Raw genomic sequence first — 302 nt, 5'->3', positions numbered from 1 at the left:
GATACTGATGCAATGAGATGGTAAGACGCACTAATATTTGTCCGATTGGTACTATTTTGTTCATCTCTTATTTATAAGTAATAATGTTAAGACAAGGAGAGCTAACAGCCTCACTGAAAAATACCACAAATAATAACAACAAGAACTTTTAGCATAAGTATGACCAACAGTCCATTGTGAAGAAAGGAACCTAATACCCCTACCCTAACAAGATACATTTTCAAAGAGGCTTTAATATGTAAGCCTAAAGTGTCAGCACCTATTGACCCATTGCCACTGGGAACAACATTCACTCTAGTTTT

General features: G+C 35.8%; 1 protein-coding gene across 1 annotated transcript in view; it reads right to left on the bottom strand.

The window, feature by feature from the left end:
- The window catches only part of LOC119586443 (stromal membrane-associated protein 1-like), a gene marked incomplete in the record, with an annotated part of 22546 nt that overhangs the window by 802 nt on the left and 21442 nt on the right, over positions 1–302 (bottom strand).

The sequence above is a fragment of the Penaeus monodon genome, chromosome 21 (genome assembly GCF_015228065.2).
Source record: "Penaeus monodon isolate SGIC_2016 chromosome 21, NSTDA_Pmon_1, whole genome shotgun sequence".
NCBI classification, from domain to species: domain Eukaryota; kingdom Metazoa; phylum Arthropoda; class Malacostraca; order Decapoda; family Penaeidae; genus Penaeus; species Penaeus monodon.
This window is presented reverse-complemented; position numbering and strand designations above follow the sequence as displayed.